The sequence below is a fragment of the Nyctibius grandis genome, chromosome 3 (genome assembly GCF_013368605.1).
Source record: "Nyctibius grandis isolate bNycGra1 chromosome 3, bNycGra1.pri, whole genome shotgun sequence".
Taxonomy (NCBI): domain Eukaryota; kingdom Metazoa; phylum Chordata; class Aves; order Nyctibiiformes; family Nyctibiidae; genus Nyctibius; species Nyctibius grandis.
In genome coordinates this window covers 76850800-76861026 of record NC_090660.1, presented here as the reverse complement: position 1 = coordinate 76861026, position 10227 = coordinate 76850800, and positions in this window count along the sequence as shown.

Genomic DNA, 10227 nt, shown 5'->3' with positions numbered 1-10227 from the left:
AGATGATTATTATATTAATGTTATGAATCATATGATCATTGCATTTTAAACCACCTATCAACCTTTGTTTCTGTCTTTTGTCCCAGAGGAAACTATACATTCCCTAAGGAAAAGTCATGTAACAGTTGCATGCTGAATATCACTAACACATTGTATATGAGTTTGAGAATGGTAATGTCACAGTAGATGTATGTGTAGTCCTGACAGCAACATAAGCCACCATAAACAACAACAGACTTCTAGCCAAAGATATACTGAAATAAAAGGTCAACATACAGTGTAGCTGACACACCTCTATGAAAAAATCAGTGAATTTATATAGAAATCCTCAAGAAACAGAGGCAATGGCAGAGACAGTAAAGTGTCCTATCAGGGAGGATGCTTTTGCCCATACTATTCAATGAACATTTACTACAACTGAGTACTGCATCAGCTGTCAGTCAGCTCAGTCACAGAACCTAAATGAATCTCTTTCATGTCCATGATAAATAGTTCATCGTAATTTGGAACATGGTGCCATTTGCCTACCAACTGTGAGTCCCATCAGAGATCCAATAGTGCTTAGTAGTGCTGGATCACGAGCTTTCCTTTAGGCTACATGTGAAAAAGACAAAAGCTTAGCTAGATCCCAAGGATGTAATGCTGAAAAAGTTCACAGTTGTCTGTCGAAGACCAATACAATAACACCATAGATGGTACACTTACACACTAGCATTCAACAGCTCAATATACTTGTCTTTCATGGGAAGTTTGATATTGTATTGAGTAACTGCTAGTATTATTTAATCCACTATTATGGGTGATGTAAAACAATGAATGTGACCAGTCTGTGTATGTGCCAGGTAGGGTGAGAGCAATCACAAGCAGAAGGCACACAACACACTGAAAACTCAAGGCTGACAAAAATTACGTAGCTTTCTTGTCACCTTCTTATTAAGGTACTATCTAAAAAGGCAGCGATATCTGCATAAATTCACTAGTCATTTTTTTAGTGCAGGAATGGAAATGAATGGTGTTCCCAAACAGCCACCTCTTGGCATACAGTCCATCTGGCTACCCTGAAGAGATCTAAATTATGTCCAGGTGAGAACTAGGGAGAGTAAAACATAATATGCAGAAATGGGACCATTGTAAAAGTATAGACACATATGAATGTGGGGAAACACAACCCCAGGGACACCTATTTAACTCTTCAAAGATTCAGGTAACATTGAGGACCTGGCCAAGATTGCAGAAAAGGTGTTAAGTACTTGTTCAAAATGGAAAAAAAAATCTTCCTGTAGCAGAGAAGAAAATATAAGAATTAAAAAGCAATGACAACAGACTGAGAAACTATGTCTGCACCACTCTGAAGGAGGAGTCACAAGAGAAAATGGGAGGTGGGCGTGCTCCCAGATCTGCCCCATGTTTATATGGCTGCCAGCTGGACAGCCTGCAAATTGTTTGAATGCAGACAATGAGGAAGGTCATGCAAGCAGTCAAGCCTGGAACAGACAAGGTATTTAAGATGCTTTTAGCTACATTTGAGACCATGGTTCTGGATTTGCTGTCTGAATGGACAATGTGGTCTTTAGAGAAGTTTCAGGATGCTCCCCAATATGCAGCAATTTCATTGAAATTAATTGAGTTGGCTGAGCATAGTTTAAACAGATATTTTAGAATTTATATGAATGGATTATAAAAAACAACAACTTCTTACCAGAACTGCTTTGGAAATGCAATGCATGTCCAACAAGACATGTACCCTCAGTGATGATTGGCCACAAAGACATTACGGATGATATCTCTATAACCAGAAACCTTTTCCCATTTGAATTTGGATGTGAGATACCACCTGAGAAAACAGCCTGGAATATTCAAGTGTCTTGTTCTTCCAGCAGTTGGGACAATGCAATTCAGGATAGTTTGGTGAAGCCAGGAAAGAGACAAGGATTTATTTAGATGAGAAGAGAAAAACAGGACAGGCTTTTTAAACTCTGGCTTGCCATTTTAGTTCAGTACTCTATGCTATTTTATTTTAATTGACTAAGAGATGATGCCATGTGTTGAAAAGGGTTGCATGTGTCATCACAAACCATTGACGATGACAAAACATTTTGAAGAATAAGTCTACTGTTGGGGTCCAAGCCAGCTGATGAAACCACACTGATGAACAGAGGTGCATATGTCAAAGATTCAGTTAAGGGACAGTGGTTTTATAAAGCTTTCTTCTCAGCCAAATTCAGTGCAAAGGTATATTGCAAAAAAGGAAATCCATCTCCACAGGAAAAGCTGCATCAAGCTCAGCGACATTACTCATCCTGAGGATCCATCAGAATCCTGTATAAATGCAGCAACTACTGCTTGGATTTCCTCAAGAGCTGTTTTTGGTGTCCATACTGGCTGGACCTGACATAGGAAATTGATTTCTGGCAAGCTGTTTGTTTTAACCACAGCTATCCTGCCAAGCCAAGCCAACCCAAATGTAAATTTTTCCAAACCAACAAATCATTTTTTAATTTTGAAATAACGGGAGGAAAATTCATCTTGTGAAACTGACAGAGGTGAGGAGAAATACTGACTCCTGAGTCCCTCATTTGTTTAGACCACACAAATACAAACGTATTTTACAGCTGTTTAATCATGGCTTTCTGCATTTCATATTTCAGATGATGGAGAACTGACTGCAGTAAAGCAAGCTGCAAGAAGAGCATCTACTTTCTGGGTTGTTTTATTTTCTTTGTTCCATGTGGTCATCTTCCAGATCTGGGTGCCAGCAGTTTGACGCTACATCACAGAATTCTCTCTGCTTCCAGTCCCAGAGCATCCCATAAAAGGGAGCAATGCAAAATCAGTGGGCTTCATCTTGAAAAGCTGTGGTCAGAAACTTTTTTGGGTCTTGCAACACAAAGCCATAGCTACTGAAAATTAGAAAACAGCTGGTCTTTTCTTCCTAAAAATAAAGTACTTTGACTTCTTAAACAGAATGGAATTAGCTGCAAAACAGAAAACAAGTCATGTAAATGATCCTGCACGCACACTAAAGCACTTGGATCTCAGTGTGTGATGCCCTGAATTGCAAAGCTCAGACAGTAACAGAAAACTTCCTCCTACCTGCAGGGACAGACATGTTGATGGCAACACTGAGTGAAAAGGCAGCCAAGCAGCTTGGGCCTCTCAGACATTGCTGGAGCTTGCCAAACTCACAGAGTGGCTGCAGGTGTGCAGAACAAACTTAGGGCCAGAATGAAGAATAGTAACTACTTGCCTTGTTTCTAGATGAGTCTCCAGGAGTGTGCTTATTGCCAGCTGACTTGCATATGAGAAATATAGGTTTGAAAGAGGGTAGGTGGAAGATTTTTTGGTTCTGACATCTTTTGACAGACTGTGCAAAAAAAAAGATACTTTTTACAGAATACATGTGGTTGATATAGTTTCGTACAAGAAAATTGTATTAACTGGGTGAATGAATAAGGATTTGTACATATCATAAAAGATCAACAACAGGAAGTTCAGATGTCACCCATTGTATAGAAAAGTACTTGATTCAAAAATGGACTTTTCTTCTTGACCTTCTCTATAAACTCATAAGCTACCTAGACAACGAAGTAAAAGTGTTTACTTTTTCTCTTGATTTAGTAACCTCTTTTTAATAACAAAAAAGCACCCCAAATATTTCAGTGTTTGATTGATGACATTAAAGTCTTTGTGAAGAAACTTCAACTAGAGGTGTCTTCAGGAGGAGAGAACTGATACACAGTCCTCGAAATCTGTTGTCTAGTGTATTGGGTTTCTGTGGCAAGGTTTTGGTAGCTGGGGAGCTACAGGGGTGGCTTCTGTGAGAAGCTACTAGAAGGTCCCCCCATGTCCCATAGAGCCAATGACAGCCAGCTCCAAGATAGACCTGCCGCTGGCCAAGGCTGAGCCCATAAGCAATGGTGGTAGCACCTCCCTGATAACATGTTTAAGACGGGGGAAAAGCAGCAATTGCAGCCAGAGAGAGGAGTAAGAATATGTGAGAGAAAAAACTCTGCATACACCAAGGTCAGGGAAGAAAGGGGACGAGGTGCTCCAGGCGTGGGAGCAGAGGTTCTCCTGCAGCTCATGGTGAAAACCATGGTGGGGCAAGCTGTCTCCCTGCAGCCCATGGAGGTTAATGGTGAAGCAGATATCTACCTGCAGCCTGTGGAGGACCTCACGCCAGAGCAGGTGGATGCACCCAAAGGAGGCTGTGACCCCATGGTAAGCCCATGCTGGAGCAGGCTCCTGGTAGGACCTGTGGGCCTGTAGAGAGAGGAGCCCACACTGGAGAAGTTCATAAAGAACTTTAGCCCATGGGAAGGACTCATGTTGGAGAAGTTTGTGGAGGACTGTTTCGCATGGGAGGGACCCCACACTGGAGCAGGGGAAGAGTGTGGGGAGTCCTCCCCCTGAGGAGGAAGGAGCAGCAGAGACAACGTGTGATGAACTGACCGCAACCCCCATTCCCCGTCCCGCTGTGCCGCTGGGATGGAGGAGGCAAAGGAAATCAGGAGTAAAGTTGAGCCCAGGAAGAAGGGAGGGGTGGGGGGAAGATGTTTTAAGATCTGGTTTTATTTCTCATTACCCTGCTTTGATTTTGACTGGTAATAAATTAAACTAATTTCCCCAAGTCAAGTCTGTTTTGCCCCTGACCATAATTGGTGAGTGATCTCTCCCTGTCCTTATCTCAACCCATGAGTCTTTCATTATATTTTCTGTCCCATGTCCAGCTGAGGAGGAGAAGTGATAGAGCGGCTTTGGTGGGCACCTGGCATCCAGCCAGGGTCAACCCACCACATCTAGAAACAAGTGGTCAGTCAATGGCAACAAAAAGAGAAAAATAAAGGAATGTTTGTTAAATTAAAATAAATTAATTCACTGAAGACTGCAGTCCTGCTTCAACAGTAAAAAGGAAGATTAGTAAACAATTCAGTGATGGGAGAGTGGAATCTTCAATTTATGCAGAAAGTTCTTGGCTTATACCAGTTAAAATGGTAAAAGGGATTATGCAAATGAAAGCATATGGTGTTTCCATATGTTTTCAGAGCCAAGACATAAACTGCTATTACAGAAAATGTATTTTTTAAAACAGCTTATAGAGCAATTTCCTGTGATAAAGCCACTACAGAAAAAATACCCATACTGTTGGTGATCATAGAATCATAGAATCATAAAATGATTTGGTTTGGAAGGTACCTTAAAGATCATCTAGTTCCAACCCCCCTGCCACAGGCAGGGACATCTTTCCACTAGACCAGGTTGCTCAAAGCCCCATCCAATCTGGCCTTAAACACTGCCAGGGAGGGGGCAGCCACAGCTTCTCTGGGCAACCTGTTCCAGTGTCTCACCACCCTCACAGGAAAGAATTTCTTCCTAATAGCTAATCTAAATCTACCCTCTTCCAGTTTAAAACCGTTCCCCCTCGTCCTGTCACTACTTGCCCTTGTAAAAAGTCCCTCTCCTGCTTTCCTGTAGGCCCCCTTCAGGTACTGGAAGGCTGCTAGAAGGTCTTCCCAGAGCCTTCTCTTCTCCAGGCTGAACAGCCCCAACTCTCTCAGCCTCTCTTCATAGGAGAGGTGCTCCAGCCCTCTGATCATCTTCGTGGCCCTCCTCTGGAATCTCTCCAACAGCTCCATGTCCTTCTTATGTTGGGGCCCCCAGAGCTGCACGCAGTACTCCAGGTGGGGTCTCACGAGAGCGGAGTAAAGGGGCAGAATCACCTCCCTCGGCCTGCTGGCCACGCTTCTTTTGATGCAGTTGGCCTTCTGGGCTGCAAGCACGCACTGCCGGCTCATGTTGAGCTTCTCATCAACCATCACCCCCAAGTCATTCTCCTCAGGGCTGCTCTCGATCCATTCTCCGCCCAGCCTGTATTTGTGCTTGGGATTGCCCTGACCCACATGCAGGACCTTGCACTTGGCCTTGTTGAACTTCATGGGGTTCACACAGGCCCAGCTCTCAAGCCTGTCAAGGTCCCTCTGGATGGCATCCTTTCCCTCCAGCGTGTCGACCACACCACACAACTTGGTGTCGTCAGCAAACTTGCTGAGGGCGCACTCTATCCCACTGTCCATGTTGCCGACAAAGATGTTAAACAGGACTGATCCCAATACCGACTCCTGAGGAACGCCACTTGTCACTGGTGTCCACTTGGACATCAAGCCATTGACCATAACTCTTTGAGTGCGACCATACAGCCAATTCCTTATCCACCAAGTGGTCCATCTGTCAAGTCCATGTCTCTCCAATTTAGAGACAAGGATGTCGTGCGGGACAGTGTCAAATGCTTTGCACAAGTCCAGGTAGATGACATCACTTGTATCCTGGAACTCTGTTCTAGGTCATTGTCTTTGATTGTAGTGTGACTTTCTGGATTTTGCTTGCAGTGCATTGTGCCCCCCTTGAAAAGGTGGGGAAATCCAGAGGTGGAGGTAATTGTAATGCCAAGCTAGGCACACAGTGTTGTCATCTCTTGCTTTTCAGATGGCACAAAATGTATGCTGCAACATTTGATGCTAATGCTAAGGGATTATAACCCACAGGACAATCAGGTGATCAGGCCCAGTCAGCATGGGTTTAGGAAAGGCAGATCCTGCTTGATTAACCTGATCTCCTTCTATGACCCACTTAGTGGATGAGGGAAAGGCTGAAGATGCTGGTTACTTGGACTTTAGTAAAGCCTTTGACACCATTTCCCACAGCATTCTCCTGGAGAAACTGACTGCTCATGGCTTGGATGGGCGTACTCTTTGCTGGGTAAAAAAAAACTGGCTGGATGGCTGGGCCCAAAGAGTTGTGGCGAATGGAGTTAAATCCAGTTGGTGGCCAGTCACAAGTGGTGTTCCCCAGGGCTCAGTATTGGGGCCAGTTCTCTTTAATATCTTTATCAATGATCTGGACGAGGGGATCAAGTGCACCCTCAGTAAGTTCGCAGATGCCACCAAGTTGTGTGGGAGTGTTGATCTGCTTGAGGGTAGGAAGGGTCTGCAGAGGGATCTGGACAGGTTGGATTGATGGGCCAAGGCCAGTTGTATGAGGTTCAACAAGGCCAAGTCTCGGGTCCTGCACTTGGGTCACAACAACCCCATGAAACGCTACAGGCTTGGGTAAGAGTGGCTGGAAAGCTGCCTAGTGGAAAAGGACCTGGGAGTGTTGATTGATGGCCGGCTGAATATGGGCCAGCAGTGTGCCCAGGTGGCCAAGAAGGGCAAAGAAGAGTCCAAAGAAGGGCAACGAAGCCAGTGAAGGGTCTAGGGCACAAGTCTTATGAGAAGCAGCTGACAGAACTGGGGTTGTTTAGTCAGGAGAAAAGGAGGCTCAGGGGAGACCTTATCGCTCTCTACAACTGCCTGAAAGGAAGTTGTAGTGAGGCGGCTGTTGGTGTCTTCTTCCAAGTAACAAGTGATAAGACAAGAGGAAACGGCCTCAAGTTGTGCCAGGGGAGGTTTAGATTTGATATCAGGAAAAATTTCTCCACTGAAAGGGTTATCAAGCATTGGAACAGGCTGCCCAGGGAAGTGGTTGAGTCACCATCCCTGGAGGTATTTAAAAGATTAGTAGATGTGGTGCTTAGGGACACAGTTTAATGGTGAACTTGGCAGTGCTGGGTTAATGGTTGGAGTTGATGACCTTAAGGGTCTTTTCCAACCTAAATGATTCTATGATTGTATGATTCTATGACTTTTGTCTCAGATCACAGTTTGAATGAGGACTCAACAATCAGCTGTCAGTATGTCTTCTGTCCAGGGCTGGATGTGACAAATTCACTGCACCAGTCACAGACAACATTCATAGGAAGTATGGCACATAGGATTTAGTACATACACCCATTGCAGACAACATAGTCTGTATGTATGATTTAGTGTGTTCTGCAGTAGCCTGAGTCTACTATAAGCTTCTTAATCCACCCTTACTCTGCTTCTAAATTAATGAAAGTGATAATGACAAATACAAATTTGTCACCCTCTGTGTTTAATTAAGCTTTGCTGCAGAATACTGGGGTGGTAAAAGCATACATGGATTCCAAAGTCAACTCATGGAAAAAAATCTATCAAGGTCCATTATATTTAAAGAGTAAATGTTTGGCTCAGAAAATTACTGAAACTCAAATTATTGGCTGTTGAGAGAGTTTTCCGGGGAATATCACCATATTCTTACCCTTTACATAACCTCCTCTAAGCACTTACTCTTAGCCACTAAGACAGGACTGGATTAAATGGATCTTAGGACTCAATATAATTATTCTTTCTTGTTAAATTAATTTTTGATGTGTTTGAAAAGCAAGACACGAGGGGAGGGGGGAGCTGAATATGTTATCCTATTCCTGAATACTTTATCGTTCCTGAATTTATCTTAAAAAAGGATATTATGAATGAAGATGACTACCCTGGCTGCTTGGAAAGCATAGTCAATACTCTTTTGTTTAGATAAAATTATTCAGCACAGCAAGGATGAGGAAAAGAACTGAAAGAAGCATAAAAGTCAAATGTAAGTTTTTTTATTGTATAGCATGCTCTACTCCAGTTTTGGTGTTCATGATAGAGTTCTGCAGACACAAAGTACATGCCATAAAGGTTTCTCTTTTCAACTCAAACACATGGTACAAGTCCTAAGTGCTCGCTAATCTTTTGCCTCTGCTGAAAGGCAAAGTTCTCCCAAAGAGAATGATCTTTCTAATCCTATTTCATTTCCTGTTCAGGCATGGTATCTGCTTCTGCCTGAATGTGCCCAAACTTCAACATCTTATTCACCTATAGAACTCAAGGGGAGGAAAAAAATCAGTTCTGATGCTTTTTTTCCTCAGATATCTACATAGCAAAAGAAATGGATGTCCGTGCAGTATTTTAGTATGCTGCCTTATAAATGCCTCCCATATTTTGACATTTGATACAACAAATTTAACAGGTGACATTTTGATCTACAAAATATAACTCTTGTCACTCACTCCTAACTATCTGGCTTGTGATACCAAACCTTGAGATGGCTGAAATTAGGTGAGATTAACTGCACCCTAAACAAGATTTATGCTCGTTTATCTACATTTCAAAAGTTACACATAGCTAAGCACAGAGGCATTAGCTATGTATCTCACACAAGTGCTAATTTTGAGGTAAAGAGTGGCAGAACCTGCTCCCTTGAATCATCCTACAGTCTTATGAGCACAGTGATTTTCATAAAATCATGTAAAGGATTAGCCTTGTGGATCTTGGACAAGACCTTATTCTGCTCACTTCTACTGGATTTGCTCCAGACAGATGCCAGCTATAAATAATTTTTTAAAAAATTATATATATATATAATTTTATATTGATTATATATATAATCAATATATATATGAAAATATAATGATATATAATTATCATAAAACCAAAGAGAAAATTATTTACATATTCTTCAAATGAAGTGTTGATTTGGATAGGGTTTTTTTAATGCATATTTCTTCACTGGAAAACTTACCCATCGTTACCACAAGTGACAACTACTGATTGCAGGCACACTTAAGAACTGGGCTTTGTAGTTGTCATCTATCTGCATCTTAGTTTGGCATCAGCAAAATCTTACCTTGCTAAACCTTTCAGATGCTTTTGATAAAAATGATCTGTTGTTTCCCTAAAGAGAAGGTATGTTTGGACCTGCCTTTCAAAGTTTCCACTCATGCTGAGGATGCAGGCGTTGATCATATTAATGTACAGTTGATATACTTGTTCCAAACTAATAAATAACCCATTGAAGTTCTTCACTTTCTGTCATTATATCAATTTCATAATATTATGAGATTTCCAAATGCTAATAACAATCTTTTAAGACTACATAAATCTCTGCAGCATTTGCTCTGTAAGTCCAGTCTCTGTTTAGGATGAATGCTTCAGAGATATTACTGTGAAGCTTTTCTTTCTGAAGTCATATGAGAAACCATACTTATAACCTTCCTATTGCCTCCTGACATGCTCTTTTAGACAAGCAAGTTGAGTGTTTTGGTCTCACATTTGGTTTGTCTTCCCACAATGTGATAAATAACAACAACCTTGAATATAATAGTTACATCTTCAAAGGTCTGTTAGTTGGTCTCTTTGTTCCTTTCTGCTTGGCTGGAACATAAGAGCATGATTTTTTACCAGATTGTGATGTCACAGGATTTTTAAAAGCACCTTTTTCAGTCACAGGAACTTTCAATGCTTGAAGGACTACTTTACGCAGCTGTGGATTTTTTATTACCCATATTCTACT